Here is a 17,018-nt window from a genome sequence, read left to right on the forward strand (position 1 = left end):
CTGCTTAAACAAGAGAAGGAAGAATCGGTTCATGCCTAGACCTCAGGCGTCCCTTGGATCTAAGTAAAGTATGTGTATCCCAAATTTTAAATTGTTCCAATTTAACTGATTTCAATTTTTTATGAAAGTTCTCTTATAAGTGAATTAATACAGCAATTTGCCCAATTGCTGAGATCTTGATTTTTTTTGAATACCTGCTTCTTTTTTTTTTATTTTTTATTTTTTTATTTTTTATAAACATATATTTTTATCCCCAGGGGTACAGGTCTGTGAATCGCCAGGTTTACACACTTCACAGCACTCACCAAAGCACATAGAATCAATGAAACAAGATGGGATTGGGAGGGAGACAAACCATAAGTGACTCTTAATCTCACAAAACAAACTGAGGGTTGCTGGGGGGAGGGGAGTTGGGAGTTGGGGAGATCTTGATTTTTTAACGTTATATTAAACCACCAAGTTTTTCACTACCTCACATTTGTAAACCAAATGATTTTATAACTCATTAAGTATCTTGTGTTAAACAAGTTCTTGTATTTATGTATATTACCACAGATTTAATTTCCTAGAGAAAACCCCATTGCATGTCATTGTAGACTCATGATAAACAGATGATTTGTCAGTTATTAATTATACTTTGCTCTGAAAAATCCTTATATACGCACATTATATGCATTTAATTGGTTAGCATTTTTATAGTCAGTTTTAAAGGACTAGAGAATGTGATGGGTTAAGAAACCTAACAATGCGACATGCATGCTGAAGTTTATTTGAATCTAATGTTAATAAATTACTTCTAGGCCATGAAAGTTTTTCATACCAAGAAAAGATGTCATCTATTATGTATAAATAATGAGTACAGCTCATCTTGCCTTTGATTTATTTTTGAAAATCTTAGAGAAATGCCTATAATCTGCTGAAACACAACCATAAAAATCTTCAGAAACTGAAAAAGTAAAATTGAAAATTTCATTATTTGGTGTTTGTTATGCTGCATACAATTTATCAAATACTTCCAATTTTATTTTTAAATAAATGTTTCCAAGATATTCCTTTTATGAGCATGCATTAAATCTGAAAAGAATTCATAAGAATTCACACTAGTATAAAAATAGCCACTAAGGGTTAAAGCCTCTGCCTTCGGCTCAGGTCATGATCCCAAAGTCCTGGGATCAAGTCCTGCATCGGGCTCTCTGCTCAGTGGGGAGCCTGCTTCCCCCTCTCTCTCTGCCTGCCTCTCTGCCTGCTTGTGATCTCTCTCTGTCAAATAAATAAAAGAAAAAAAAAACCACTAAAACATATCATACATAGGAAAAATGTGCAGTTATTTGATCAATATAAGCAGTGGAGAGAGCCAGACCAAATACAGTAAGCTACGGGCTTTCCTATGAGAATATTTGATATGATCTGTGCTATAATTCCAAATTTCTCTACCTCACAGCCTCAGAACAGAGAACATTCAGAGGCTTCTCTGAGAGATAAGAAAGTGTATCTTTAAAGATTTTTTCACCCCTACTTGGAAATTTACTGTGATCTACACTGCCAGGAATTATTTGTCTATACTGCCTTTACTTTTGTTTGCTACACACATAGATAATTCATCTTTCAGTGTTACTGATCCAAATTAATTTTTGATATGGGTACTTGTTTCAGTTGAGATCTAACTTATTTCTTTGATATTTTCTCCAAAATCATCTACACCACCACCACCTCAAATGTATATGGTCTGTGTATTTGGCAACTGGGTGCATTAGAAATGTTGAAAACAAATTAGCATGTTATATCAGATCCATGATTGATACACACACACACACACACACGTATGTATACGTTTCTGATAGTTACATTAGGAATTAAATTTTGTAAAAGTATTCCCCCAGTAAGGCTGACTTTTTCACTTTTTCACTGAGCACTGCCACACCCTGTGAGGACTGGTTTCATTTGTGATGGGCAGTATCAATGTTGGTGGAAGCTGTTCAAGAGCCCAAAGTTGTTCTATGTTCTGTGGAAACCAGGGCAGGAAGAATAATCCTTTTTTGGTGTTATAACCCCTTAGAGGATCACCAGAGCAGTAATACCTTAAGAGACTTTATGGAAAAAATATCTTTTAATTGTAGTCTCCTTATTTCCCGAGTCACAGATGTACATCTGCTAGAGCTGGAGCCATGGAAAAATGCCAGTTATAGACAACCGCTTCTTCCAAAAATCACACTAATAATCCTCCTATAGGTTAAGTTATTATTTGTGTTTATCTTCTTCCCTGATTTTCTCTTAGAATGTATTCCCTGCAAGTCATACAAACTGATGCAAACTGATGCACATCAATAGGCTATCAGTGAGGTTCACATAAACCTCCATTTTTCCCTGTGAAACCAATTTAGGTTCAAGCTGAAAGATCTCTACTGAAATTTTTAAAAAAAATTACACAGGTTAACTTCTGATCAAAATGGCCCATCTTATAGAATAGCACTCAGAATTCCTATGCTTAAATATGGGTAGTAAACTTTTGTCTTTTCTTACTTTCTTCCTTTATTTTCTTCCCATATACGGTTTGTGGATATAACCAACACTTACCTTTTGGCCCTTTCCCCAAGTGAAATAAATTATTCTGCATTATTCATATTTGCATTCTAAAGCTATATGTAAATCATAACTCACTCAGGTAGGGAATATATCGAATTAGCTTTAGGTAAAATCATTTCCCTTTCTATCCTTTGAGGGCTATATAAATATGAGTTTCTTTGTTTTTTTATGTAAATTGAACTTGGGACTCACTGATGGCTGCCTAATAATATGTGGCAGAATTGTTGAACCCAGGCAGTGTGACTCCAGCAACCTCTTAACCACTGCTACCATGTTTTTGCTTTCAATTAACGTAGAGATTAAGAATGTCCTTGAAGTACTGGTGGAAAGATTTTATTTTCCTATGCATGCTTTTAGAACCTCCTTTCATGAAGAAAAGTGAATTACTTTATTAATATATAACAAAATTAGACATGTATTAGTCTCCCCTTATCATAAGTGTGTTAGAAGTCACCAGCAGATTTAGTTTGCTCTTTGTCTCTGGTCTATTTTGGTAGACCCAGATTATCTTGTAAGACTCATTCTCCTCAGATTGCCTATAATGTCCAGACCTGAAGGTTGAAGTGGCTTCAAGTTCAAGTCATGCTCTCTAACTCAGCTTCTGATACAGCTAACATTTCTCACCAGTTCGCATTTGTGCATACTATTCAATTGCTTCAAAACTGAGTTTTGATTGTAGTGTGACTGATTTCTACCTGTATTCCACTATGCTAACATTTACTGAAAGCCTACTACAGATCTCTCAAACATGTTTTACATAACTTAGATATGGCAAAACTACGAAACATGTATAAGTATATACATTTTCTTTATGAGGAAACTTAATTTCTGAAAATTTAAATATCTTGACAAAGTTATTTAATATATTACATCTAGTGAATAATAGAATAATGTTCTTCTCAGTCTTAGACCCTTCATGTTCTGTTTGAATCTAAATAATAAGTAGTTGATAGCCTATAAGAAGCTCTATGGAATGCTTAATACACCAACTTCAAAATTAGAAGCTTGCATAAAATTTTATTGTTGATTCTTGCCTTCATTTCATCCTTCTCTTCCAAGGTGTAATATGCCATGAGGAACTCTCCAAACACTAAACATCCTTGGAAAATAATACTTAGCTGGCTGAAAGTCAGATTAAATAAACACAATGTAGAAAAGGTTGTAATCAATAGAATTATTTAATTCTCTATTTTCCAGTTGGTTTTAGCTACTGAAGTAATTTTGCCAGCACTATCTTCCTGTGAGTAATATGTATTATAGTAACAGAATGGTCTTTGATCCACATAGCAGTGGGGAAACTATAGAAGGTTTAGCACATGTGTGTATGAACACATATATACGTAAAAAATGTTAAAACTGATTTATAAAGTTTTCATTTCTGGGGTGCTTTAGTTTTTCATATTGTTTTGGATCAGTGGTATATTTCCACATGGAAATGTCCTAAGACATTTAAAATTTTAAATGTCTGGTGATTCTATGGTCATATAATCAATACTATTTATGGAAACTATTTTTATGTAAGAAAAATGTTTCTTTAAAAAAAAGAACTTTACAGTGAAAAGCTGAAAGCTTTTCCTCTAAGATTAGGAAAAAAGACAAGAATGCCCACTATCTGCACTTTTATTCAACACAGTATTAGAAGTCTAAAAGGAAATTTAGTTAGAAAAAGGAAATAACAGACATCCGAACTAGAAAGGAAAAAGTAATACTATCTATTTACAAATGACATGACAGTATATATACAAAACCCTAAGACTACACAACAAACCATTAGAAAAAAATAAATCAATAAAATTGAGGGATATAAAAATCAATATACAAAATCTGCTGAGTTTCTACACACTGATAACAGACTAGTGGAAGAAATTAAAACAATCTCATTTGCAACTGCATCAAAAAGAAAAGAAAAATATCTAGAAATAAATTTCACAAAGAAGGTAAAGACCTAGACATTAATTAAAAAATAGAAGATACAAGTAAATAAAAAGATATTCCATACTCACGGATTACAAAAATATTTTTAAAATTTCCATACTACCTAAAACAATCTACTGATTCAATGCAATCTCTATCAAAATTTCAATAGTATTTTCTACAAAAACAGAATGGAATCAGATAAGATCCCTAATTACCAAAGTGATCTTGAAGAAAAGAAAGAACAAAGCTGTAAGCATGACATGTCCTGATTTCACATTTTATTACAAAGGCATAGTAATTGATACAGTATGGTATTGGCATAAACACATACATACAGATCAATGAAACAGAAAAAGCACCCAAAAATAAATTCATGCGTATATAGTCAGTTTATGACAAAGAAGCCAAGAAATTAAAATGGGGAAAGAACAATCTCTTGAGTAAAGAGTGTCAGGAAAGCTGAAAAGCCACATGCAAAAGAACAAAACATTACCACTATCTTACACCATATACAAAAATTAACTGAAAATGAATTAAAGACGTGAACATAAACACTTGAAACCGTAAAATTTTTGCAAGAAAACAGAAGTGGCAATGTCCTTGACATTGGTCTTGTTGATGATTTTTTTAATTTGACACCAGAAGCAAAAACAACAAAAGCAAAAATAAATAAGCAGGACTACATCAAAGAAAAAGCTTCTACAAAGTGAAGAAAACCATCAACAAAATGAAAAGTCAGGGTGGAGCTCTACTGGTAAAGCATATGACTCTTCCTTTTGGGGTTCTAAGTTCAAGCCCAATGTTGGGTGTAGTGATTGAAAAAAATTTTTTTTTTTTTTTTTTAATGAAAAGGCAACCTTTTGAATAGGAGGGAAAATTTTTTTTTTTAAAGATTTTATTTATTTATTTGACAGGCAGAGATCACAAGCAGGCAGAGAGGCAGGCAGAGAGAGAGGAGGAAGCAGGCTCCCAGCCGAGCAGAGAGCCCAATGCGGGGCTCGATCCCTGGACTCTGGGATCATGACCTGAGCCGAAAGCAGAGGCTTTAATCCACTGAGCCACCCAGGTGCCCCCGGGAAAAAAATTTTAAACATGTATCTGACAAGAGGTTAAAATCCAAAATACATAAATACAGAGAATTCCAAAATACATTAAAAAGACATATAGTTTAGCAGCAAAAAAGTGAAAGAAAAAGTAAAAGAAAAAAAAAGGAAATTAGATTTCAAAAATGGGCAGATGATCTGAATAAACATTTTCCAGCAAATAAATACAGATGGCCAACAGGTACATGAAAAGATGTTCAACATTCATTAGAAAAATGCAAATTAAAACCACAATGAGATATTACCTCACACCTTTTAGAGTGAGTATATTAAAAAGACTAGAAAGATAAGAGATAAGTGTTGGTGAGGATGTAGAGAAAAGGAAACCTTTGTGTACTGTTGGTGGGAATGTTAACTGGAGCAGCCATTTTGGAAAACAGTATAAAGGATCCTCAAAAATTTTTTTAAAAAATTAAAAAATAGAACTACCATATCATCCAGCAATTCTGCATTTGGGTATTTCTCTGAAGGAAACAGAATCACTAATTTGAAAAGAATTATGTACCCTCATGTTCACTGCGGCATTATTTACAATACCCAAAACAGAGATACTATCTAAGTGTCCACCAATGAATGAAAGAATAAAGAAAATGTGGCATGCATACACAACAGAATTTTATTTAGCAATTAAAAAAAAAAAAGAAATGCCCACCAGAAAGACAAATACTGTATGATCCTACTTATGTGAAATCGAAAAAGAGTAAAAAAGAACAACAAACTCATGCATACAGAGAACAAACAGTTTGGTGATTGCCAGACGCAAGAGTGGAAAACATGGGTGAAGGGGTCAAAAGGTACAAACTTCCCATTTTAAAGTAAATTAGTCATGGGGATATAATTAACAACATGGTGATTATAGTTAGTAACACTACACTGCATGTTTGAAAGTTGCCAAGAGAGTAGATCTTAAAAGTTCTCATCATAAGAAGAATAAAAAGTGATGAATGTTACACGAGGCGTATTGCCATTTCACAATGTATACAAATATCAAATCATTCTTTTGTACACCTGAAACTAATATGTTAATGTCAATTATACCTCAATTTAAGAAAAAGAACTTTACCAGATAAATCTGATATATTAAATTCAAGATTAGGAATAATGTTCTAAAGCCCAAGTAAACTCTACTCTGATGCAGCTTATACATTTTCTTAGATTCTATCAGATTTGGGGAAGGAAAATTCACTAACTTCTCCTGGCAAATAAACCAAGACATTGGTTTTTGAGTCACAAAAATAAAGGTTTGATTCTAACTCCACTATTTGACCACCGATGTGTCCCTGAGTATTTTAAATAAACTTTTAAACTCTCTTTTCACTACAATTGACATCAAGATGCCTGGACATATTCTGGTTATTTGAATAGACATAAGATAGGTTCAATTTGAGGGCTAAAAAAATGTGACCTGTAAATACTGTTTAATTTTTTATTGTGTAAAATGATTAGGATTACCTAATTCTTAAGAACTACAAAACCTGGGATGCTTTACATATACAACCAGTGAACACATACATGTGAACGGAGTCCCAGACTTCTGTGTAATGGACATAGAATGCCCACTCTGCACATGTCTATAGAAACGTCAGTTATCTTTTATTAGCACAACTTTGTCAACAGTTCTCATACTGTGTCAAGGTTTAAGTACTTGTTTTAAGTACAGTCTGGAAAAATGAGCTTCATGGTGAATCAATTTCATGGTGACTGTCTCCTAATTCCTAAATTTGGATTCTACCATTCTCAAAGCATACCCTAGTTATGCTCCATCTCAGTAATATAAGAAGTCAGCTGTTAGATCACACCTAAGTACACTCCTAGAATACAAAACCATTGCTTTTCATTTTTTATCTCCATTAGAATACAGTGTTTAACAGTATGGAGCTGGAGATCAAATAGCCTGGGCTTGTATTACTTTAATGCTTTGTGTCTCTTTAGTTTTGGATAACTAAATTGACACATTTTATCTTGAAAGACAGGGTGGTGACACCTACCTGAATATGTAATTTGAAGACACCTTGGAAATCAAATTCTGATTGAATGAGTAGAGAATAAATGAATGTATTTCACGAGTAACTCTGAAACAATGGTTTTTTATGGTTTCTCAGGCTTAGCTTTGAGCACAGTCATAAGATAACTGTATAGGCATTTATGTAATGTGACAGAACTTTCCACCTCATATAGTGATATATGGAGATGACAACAGTATTGCAGAGAAATGTCTTTATGTTTCTACCTCATAATAAAACATTCAATACATACCCTCAATTGTTCACTTTTAATATTAGTTTCCTTTTAATATCACAGTAGTTGCTAGTTCAATTACAAAAGTTCCTTTTTAACATAGTAAATATGTTTTACTTCCCTAGATATCATAATGCAGAGGTATAAATAATTTCAGCATTAATACAAAACATTTATTGAGCCTCACTATGGGCAATGCTTATATGTGACAGGTGCTTAACAGTGATGGATTTGATCCCACAGGAAGTTAATTAAGTTATTCAGGCACTGGGTTTCTATTTGGAAAGTTTCCTTAAAAGCTCTCTGGTAATAGCTAATTGTGCTTCTATTTTATATTACTTGACAACCATAGCTGATGTTTATTCTGCACCTGGTTTTCCACCACATGTATCACAATAATAATTCTTGTGACTTATAGCAAATATATCTTTATAATTGCTAGTAGGATAAGACAGCATTCTTATGAGGAGAGAGATCCCATTTTTTTTTTCAGAGAAATAAATTCAAGTTATTTGTACATTAATAGTTTGGGAAGCAGAGTAAGATGCCATAGATTTATCTAACAATTTGGGGTTACAAAGTAGATTTAAGTTCTTTAGCAGATCAAATGTAAATAAATACAACTTTCCCCTAGCTAACAAGGAAGCTCACAGGGACCTGAATATTTCAGACCTCAATTTTTCTTTTTAAATTTTCTGAACTTATTTTGACTAAAATAAAATCCCTTATCCTGTTGTATATTATGTGGCATTTCATTTGGATGTCACATAAATAGTGCAGAAAGCACTTAAGACAAATTTCTAGGAAAGTAGATACTTGGAGAAGTAAACAGAGTTCTCCAATCAGTAACTATGCCAGCTGCAGCACTAAATATTCACTTAGTACAGACACTCAACGTCGTAAGTAAACTACAGAATGTTAAGTTCTATACAGCTGTTTTCCCACTCTCCCCATTCAGAAAGGAGCGTTTAACTATTTCACATTATTTTTGTTTAAATTTAAAAGCTGTATGAAACAGCATGGAATTTTACTTCATATTGTTTCATTTAACATTCACATTTCATTAGCATGTTAATATTTCTATTATTTTTGTGAATTGAGTGTAAAATGAGAAATAATTCTATATAATAAATTTTAGCATATGCTATCATTACAGTAATTATTTTGCTATTGTTTCATTTTAGATAATTCTAACCATAGTTCTGAGGAACCCTTACTAACTACAATGTTGTTTTAAGTTAAAGGCAGCATTCTAATCAACCTTTTAAATCTTTATTATACTCTCAATATGATTTTACTTTACTTTTGCTATCTTTTAAGTTATCTCCATTAGCATATTTCTCAAATCATGGAATTAAGAGCTGGAACTCCACTGAAGTAACTTTTGTATAATGTTTTCCATATGGAATGGTGACATTGTTTATTCACTATTAGGTATTGTTCACTATAATCAGATTGCTTCTCTTCATCTACATTTACCTGGATTTATTTATAGTTTCCAATCCAGAAGCATATGAAATGGCAGTTTTGACGTAGAAACATCCCTTTGGCAGAAGTGGGCCTTTCAAATTGTCTATCTATACCTTCTCCCTTGGAAACCTTAGCCCATCTCCTGGAATTAAAGGCTGAAATGAACCCACGTGCTGAAAACATTTAAGTATCATTATTCCAGGTCTTCCTTCCAAACCCAGACTTAAATTGGTGCTGCCTACTCGTTATTCTTTACTCACATGAGACTGGACATCTCAAATTCTTGAGTGCCCAATCTGAAACTGCTTTTCTTGCCAAACCTTCTCCACTTTTAATCTGTTTCATTTCAGGCACTGGCAATACTCCAGTTGCTTAGGTTAAAATTGGTACCATTTGTAACTCCTCTCTCCCACACTGCAATTTTAGTCTCTGTAAAATCCATTTGTCAACTTTCAAAATGCTCTGTAACCAGGAACTGATCATTTTATCATCTCCACTGCTCCCACCAAATTTTACATATTTAAAGCTAATGGGAGAAACTTCAAAGAGTTGTTCCTGCTTCTACCATTGCCCCTATATTGTGTTCTTGACCAGCCATTTGAAAGACATGTTGAAATGAAAGCCATGGCATATCCCTCCTTTGCCCCAAATCCTGAAGTGCCTCCCCATTTAACTTAGTTATAGGACTTAAAAGGCTCTCCATAACAAGGTCCCTATTCTACCATTCATCTCATCCTCCTCTCCGGTATGCAAACAAAGGCTTGCTTCCATGATACTCCAGAAAGGTGTTGGGCTTAATGCCTGCCTACCTTAAGGACTTTGCTCTATTCTATTCCCTCTGCAGAATCACTCTATCTATAGATAGGTGTATGGCCAACAGTCCTATCTCAGTCTTTGCTCATATGTCACTTTCTCCATGAGGTTTATCCCGACCATCCTATTTTATAAAGCAATATTCATACCTTCCTCAGTCATGTGCCTTCCCTGTTAACTCATTACATATCCCTGATCTTTACCTGGTTCCTTTTATAGTGCTTATCACTGTCCTACATTGTATGTTATACCTATTTTATTTTGTAAATTCTGCTCTCTGCATTAAAACTGAAGTTACTGAAGTTCAATAACACAGATAACATGAAGTATCATCCTTAGTTTGTTCTCTTATGTATCCAAATGCTTTGTCAAGTGCTTGGTAGCTAGCAGGTGCATAGTAAATATTTTTTGAATCAACAGGTTTTCAATTTACCTCAAAACATGCAGCCTGAGTTTAGCCCCTAGCTAAATGTTGCACTTAATTTGTTCATGATACTAAATTGCTATGTTAACACTCCCAGTTTGTACAAAAATCAAGAATGCTTTGGATATTCTGAGAATTCAAATCTTGTGTACATCCTACCACCTCATTCATATTATTTTTTAAATTCCCCTTCAACAAAAGTCAACACTCATTATCTCCTCCTTTTCAATGGAGTCACAAAGTTTATTCATGATATAGTATTTATTTCTTTTCTCCATTTTTAAAGCTTTTATTTAAATTCCAGCTTCTTAACATACAGTGTGTATTAGTGTCAGCAGTACAATATAGCCACTATCTTTCTTGAAAGGACTTTCTCCCCATCTTTAGTTCTTTTGTATATTTATCCTTATAAACTATTTCTAATTGCTTCAGAAAATTACATGACTTATATATGCATTAATATTTTTTCTACTGTAATTCTATTTTAATTCCTTTTAGAATATGAAAGCATCACTTATGTAAGTTTATTTTATACAGCTGTGCTAATTTATGATTCAACATAAATAATCAGTTCACAAATGTGAATGGCTTCTTTCAATAAATTATTCTAGGTTATAGAAACATCTGGTTAGAACTCAGTAGAATCAATTTTCAGCACCACATTCCCAAAGTTAGGTGTGATTCCCTGATTCATTCTGTGTTAAAAATATGCCCTTGAGTGCAGTTATGGAAGACAAAGTACTGGTGTCAGTGGTATCCTTGCAGAATGTCATTATAATCAGCAGCGACACAATGAAAGCGTAGCTGGCAATAAACCGTGAGCCATATCAATTACATTTGAAATTAAAATATTTCCAGTAATGAAGTATGTTAGTTTGCAGTGGAGTTACCAAAATATTTGGAAGAGAAGATTCCTCCTACTCAGGTGTATCTCAGGAATTTCTGTATTCCTGCTGCTAGTATATTTGCTTCATGCTTTAAATATTTTGTTCTCTAAAAATGATGGCAGTGCTGACAGTTCTCTCTTCCTTCTTTGGTTTAAGAATATCTCAGATAATGGATATGAGGTTCCTAACTAACATTTCACACTAGCATTTCATTTATGGACAAGGATCTGTCAGATACGAGTCTAAAAAGACATTCAAATAGAGATGTGTTCCAAGTGTAACCAATAGCTTCAGGTGGTCAAACTTTCACACACACAAGCAATTTCAATCTCATCTAAAGATAAGTTTAACATCTTCATGGATTTGAAGGTTACATTACGTGGGTAAACGAATTTATCTCTCTATCGAATTGTGTAAAAGAATCTAAAATAATAGACAGTATGTGACAAAATTTACTGGTTTTTAGCTACAGTAATCTTGAACTAGCTTCACACTAATTAAGCAGACCTTTTTCTTTTCAAGTAGAACTTCTGATGGTGGGTTACATATAATCATGTGTTGGTTAAAATTTTAAATTAGATAGGTATATTCTATTAACCTAATTACCTTATTACATTATTTATTAACTTCTATGTATTAAAGAGAGGAGGAATATATTATAATTAGGGCTTTTTAGTCAAAATTATGACATAACTACTGTGTTTTTGTCAATGTAGTATTTTTTTGTCTTTTGATCTCTTTCTCCAAATGTGCCCAAACTTGTGACTCAAACCTTTAACCAAGCTATTCTTGCCTCACAGTGTGTATATACTGAATAAAGTCTTGTTAAAATAAACTGATCATATCAGGGAGATCAATTGGGGAGGGTATTAGCACATACATATGGTGAGTGTTGGGAGGTGTGTAAGCCTGATGATTCACAGACCTGTACCCCTGGGGCTAATAATACATTATATGTTAATAAAAAATAATAACCAAATAAAAAGAAAAAAAATCAACTTCTATCTTTTTCTGGGTCTATGACTTTTTTTTTTTAAGGTTTTATTTATTTATTTATTTGACAGAGAGAGGCACAGTGAGAGAGGGAACACAAGCAGGGGGAGTGGGAGAGGGAGAAGCAGGCTTCTTGCTGAGCAGGGAGCCCAAAGCAGGGCTCAATCCCAAAACCCTGGGATCATGACCTGAGCTGACTGCAGACGCTTAGCAACTGAGCCACACAGGTGGCCCTGGGTCTATGACTTTATATAACATTCTTCCTCTCTATTCTCTTGTGCACCAATAAATTAAAAGTAACTCACAAGAAATAACCTGATACAATTAACTACAGTTAGTATACTGAAACTCTGATATAAAACTTGGTTGAAATAATATCTAAAAGATCAATTTCTAAATGAGTTTTCCTCTTTATTGAAGTAGGTTGATATAAGAAGAGACTGTAAGTTTACAGATTATAGTTATTATAGAAGCTGGGCAGGACACATACACATTCAGAACCCTGCTCTTCTTACAGCTCCATTAGGGAGCAATATACACAGTGAAGCAAGAAAATATAGGCTCAGCATTGTAGTCCTTCATTAGAAATGGGTCCAGACATGTGAAATTTTCGGATGCAGCATACACTAAAGTAGGGTCTTTTATTTCTTGTGGAAGAAAGTTCTAAGATTCCATGACCAAAGCACACCCAGACAATGTGAAAAACAAACAAAAGGTCTGGGATTGTGCAAACCACAATGGGAAAAAGGACCACATTTGTCAGGTTCATGTTAGGAGTGGTAAAGAAAAGGTAGCAGCTCCAATGGCCATGAAATGTGGGGCCAGCCCAAGGGTGGCCACTGTCTGCTTGTTTCTCTATTCTGTGCTAGGATAGAAGCAAGCATTCAGAAAAGTGGGGGTGAGGGGGTAGAAGGGTGGAAATTCCAGAAAATCTAGAAAAACACTAGTGCCCTAACCACTGAATTCATATATTATGGATATTTTAATGGAACTAAACAACATTCTCAACCTTTTTATCTTTGCCATATCTAGTTCATATTTTCAACATTTTCCAATTGGGTTAACTGCAAAAGCTTCATAATGGACTCCGGTGTGCCCCCTACCCACCGCATTGACATCAGAATAATTTCATTTTTATTCTGAACTTTTGTTACCTTTCCCTTCTTATAGTAAATCTCATTGTATTTAAATATGATAAAGGAAACAAAACATGGTAAAAATTTAAAATTCTGACATAACTGGTTGTGGCATTTTGACACATTTGAGTGTTCTATATATATTTTTTCACAATTGATACCTGACCATATAACTGTGTACTGTTTATTTATTCTGCAAATATTGTCTTGGCTCTTAGAGTGTGACAGATACTGTTCTTGACACCAAGAATACAGCACTGACAAAACAAATTTCCTGCTCTCGTGGAATTTATACTCATTAGTGAGAAACAGGCAATAAACAATAAATAAATGAATAAACCACAACAGAATACTAAGAAAACCATGATAAGGTGAGAAAGTGTTGGGCATGGGGGGGGTGGTAGAGCAAAGGACATTCTATGCTGGTATAACTGAGGAAGATCTCATGAGACTGGGACATGGGTCCATAGATATAAATTTTGGGAACATTCTTCCATGTTATTAAAATTCCAATTCCTATTTCAGTTGTTGCACAGTATTCTTTTATATGTACTTGCAGTCACATTTAACCAGACCCTATTGTTTAAACTTCAGGTTAATTTTTCTGTAATATAAGTGGACTGAAGCCAGCATAAACAATATGACTTACTCACATTTCTACTATAAGGATAGATATTTTAAATGTAGAATTGCCACAACAAAATTTAATATTTTTTAATGATCTAGTAGCCAATATTGGTCTGCTTTTCAGAATGCATCTAATAGATTGTTTCCAGAAGTATATACCGTTGTTCAACTCCTTATGTGCAAGTCAATACTGCTTACTACTATTCCATGCTTACTAATGGATTAAAAAAAAGAGGTTTTTTTTTTTTTCCTTTAATTGCTATTTCCCTGATTACTAATTTAGGTAACCATGTGAAGCAACTTTTTTCCTCTTTGTATTTTAGTTTCTACTCAGGTGTTCAAGAGCCAAAGGATCAATCAGTTATTTTACTCTCCTCACTCTTACCCTTATGCTTACTTACTCACAGTAGCCTGTCATTATTGCACATTAGTTTAGAATTTTCTTATCTTCAGCAAAGGTAAGTTCTGCAAGTAAAATTTTAAACCTCAGGGACAGAAATAACTTTAGCATGGTTGAAGGGGGTCAAGAATAAATAATCTCACCTCTTTCCTGCCCACCTAATGTCTAGTGAACTTAATGGGTTCCTGTAAATATTTTTTTTAAGTGGTCCATAGGAAAATGTGTACATTTCTTGAAAATTTTTATGGCTTTGTTAACTTTAAATCTTATTTCTTACCCGTTGTTTCTAAAATTCTAGCCATATACATCAAATTGCATTTTCCTCATATATATCATAATTTCACTTACTTTTCTTGCCTTTTTTTTTCTATAGAGAAAGCACTCTTACTGCATGGTCCACTTCAGCTTCAAAACTACTTTGAATCATTTAAACCTCAAAAAAAAAAAATGACCAGTTCTCAACCCCCTTCCAATCTGGGTTGGGCATCTGTGCTCCACTTTCATGGTAGAGTACAGTGTTCTCAACATATTTCCATCATAACCATGTGTTTGTTCACTTTATATCTTATACTAAATCCCTTGAGGATGCAGATAAAGTTGTGTTCATTGCATTTGCTTTGAGCATTCAGTGGATGCTATTCCGTGATTCCTAAACAAACAGGAAAAGGAAGATCTCTTCCTTTCATTCATTCTGACGTCTTCCTAGAATCCCAAAAACATTTAAACAATTTCTTTCTTACATCAATACCTGATGATCTTTAAAACAAACTTCAATCCAGTTTCTTAGGGATAAAACACATTCAGTATTTTCCCATTATTTTTTCATTGCCTACCAAGTTAAGTCAAAATGGCACAACTTGATTTTAAAAACCTTCTACACTATAGTCCCACTCTAATATTTTAGCCGGATACAGAGATGACCAGTCTGAAAATCTCTGAACTTCTTAGTACTGGCTATCCCTAATGTCCCCAGTTTCTGCCAGAAGTCATTGCATTATGAAGGTCTTGCACTTTATTCATGTTATCTGCCTAAATTGCCTTCCCTGTTCCCTCCAAATAAAGGGGAAATCTATTTTCTCTGAACTCTTACATGACTTTGTAATTCTTGTACGGTGCTAATTATTTTTTACAGTGCTAATTATATACTGTCTTTTAAAATTAGTATTTGTACCTGAGCATTCTTCTCTTCTGTGTCCCATAATATCATATTTCTGTCACATTAATACCATATGTTATTAAAATTTTGAGTTTACACATTGCTTATTTGCCTCAGGAGTTAGTATAACACCTTATATAACAGATATTCAATGACCACTAAATACATACACATACAGTTGTTACAGGCAACTTGGACATGACTGCAAGCTCCTTGAGAAAAAAGAGCTCCTATTACATCCAGTACAGTGCTTTAAACATAGGGAGTGATCCACACATATTTATGGAACTGAATTAACAAATATTTGACCTAAGAATTAGAATATACCACCATATCATTACTAGTTTAGCCCAATATATATTCCCTACTTTTACTCTTTCTGAATAAGTATTCTTCTTTACTGTATATGACTCTCCATAGATATTTCCTTTCTTACCCTCATGGATGTTAACCATATCTAGTTACCATTTACACACTGAGAAGATGAAACTTCAGTTTTGTTAGGTCGAATTTCTATACTGATCAAAGTTTAATACTGAATAACTGTTCTCTTATGCCTATTATTTTAAGAAGATTAAAAGCTACTTTAAAATGTAAGATGCACCTGAAATATTTAATGGTTCCAGGTAATAAGTGAAAAAAAGATGAGGGCGGGTCAAAAAGAAACAAGAGCTAACCTAAAGGAATATTCTATGGCTGAAACTGGTACAAATTAAGCCTTTTATAAAAAGATAATAATGGATTATAAAACATTAAAATTAGCATTCATGATGACATAATGATAGGAATAAATAATCAAATATATGAAGAGACAGCTCTTCTTTTAAGGAAAAAAATTAGCATATGTAGAATAAATTAATGAAACCCAAAATCATCATTAGGCAAAAACCGCACTAATAATTTTTCCAGGTAAATTCAACCAAAGGATGTTAAAGTTAGTGGCAATAACTAAGCCTAGAGACCTAGCATAGCATAGTGACTATAATTTATAATACTATATTGAAAACAGGACATTTTTTTGAAAACAGAACTCAGGGGCTTTTGTTACCATACATAAAAATTATAATTATATAAGAAAATGTTAGATTAACTAATAGTTATTTCATTATGCATGTCACATGACATATTGTGTTATATATCTTAAATGTATGTAACTTTTATTTGAAAGTTAATGAAAGTTTAAATTAATAATAATACAAGACCAGTGGGCAAAATTTGATTAGAAACTTGATATTAAAATTTGATATTAGCATTACCTCGTATCTATTACA

This window comes from Mustela nigripes, chromosome 15 (assembly GCF_022355385.1).
Source record: "Mustela nigripes isolate SB6536 chromosome 15, MUSNIG.SB6536, whole genome shotgun sequence".
In the NCBI taxonomy this organism is placed as follows: Eukaryota; Metazoa; Chordata; class Mammalia; order Carnivora; family Mustelidae; genus Mustela; species Mustela nigripes.